The sequence below is a fragment of the Galeopterus variegatus genome, unplaced genomic scaffold (genome assembly GCF_000696425.1).
Source record: "Galeopterus variegatus unplaced genomic scaffold, G_variegatus-3.0.2 Scaffold3280, whole genome shotgun sequence".
Classification (NCBI taxonomy): domain Eukaryota; kingdom Metazoa; phylum Chordata; class Mammalia; order Dermoptera; family Cynocephalidae; genus Galeopterus; species Galeopterus variegatus.
The window spans coordinates 88,065-89,422 of record NW_007729391.1 but is presented as its reverse complement, the minus strand read 5'-3'; positions in this window follow the sequence as shown (position 1 = coordinate 89,422).

The window sequence follows — 1,358 nt, the reverse complement described above, 5'->3', positions numbered from 1 at the left end:
GTCGAGCCTGCATTCGATCAGACTGCCACACAAAACTAAGACTAGGAAAACGGTGGCTGGTCCCACCAATACAAGAGGAAAGATGCCTTCCTCAGAGGTTTGCCTAGGTTATTTGCAAGACCTGGCAATTAAAATCACAGTAATATTTCACAGAATCTTTTGCAACAGCCTACCAACTTATTCTACAAACTCACTCAACAAACATTTACAGATATGAGAGAGACCACAGGAAGCAAAGATGCTCAGAATTACAACACCTGCACTGCACGTACTTACAGGCACTTAGAAGTCACTGACGATACATCTGAGAATTAAATCCTAGCATATGATTGGACACACAAAGGTGAGAGGGAAGCGGGGCCACCATATAGTGAGTGGCACAGCCTGCCTTCGGTCACTTGAGATTCGTTACTGAACCGGTCCATGACAATTTGTTCTCTTCCTTCTTTGTGAACTCACTGTACTTTATAAATAACAATGGCTGCCATTTATTGACAACCTACTGTGTGCCAGGGATTGTGGCTAGGTGTTTTCCACTTACTACCACATTTACCCACTTGGTAACTGTGAGATAGGAATTTACCTGACACATAGTAGGTGCTCAAAAAAACATCTGCAGAATATATAAATGAATATATTATTGAATGAATGTAGCTAGTAAATACATACTGTGTGCATGACTCATGCTAAAGCATTGAGAAGGTAGCGGAGGAAAAGAGAGTAGAAGAAAAGGCTATGATTCCTGAATACAGACACCAATATGTGACTACGGCACGAAAAGGAAAAGCCCCAAGACACAAGTAAACAGAATACAGTAATACTGGGCAGTTATAAATCAAGCAGAAAAAGAACTACATCAGAGGATGCTGACACACACAGGTGCCAGAAGACTATTGGAACCTGAAACCTATTAAGAGGAGAGAAAGGAGAGGAGGTAGAATTTAGCTAAATTCTACTGTTTTTGTTACATACCTACAAAATCAATTCATCTGAAAAACACTTCTATACGATGTGGACAATGTGAATCCAGTTTTCAAGGTCCCCATATGTAAACTATATTTATATAGATTATAGCAGTAGGAAAGAAGACAGAAAATCATGAAAAGAAATACAATGTAGAGATCCAAAAATGCTATGTTCCCCAAAAAGCTACATGTATTTTTTCCTCTTTTCCTTACCTACCCTTATTTTTCAACATCTTTTTTCTTGGCACTTCGAACAGATGAAGATAAATGAGGTACAGTAGTTAAGCTTCTTTATATGGATACAAATGACCTTCTGTATCAACATTATTGTTATGTAAGCACTTTTAATATTGCTTCTGGCAGATGAGACTTCTGCTTCAACATATGTTATGG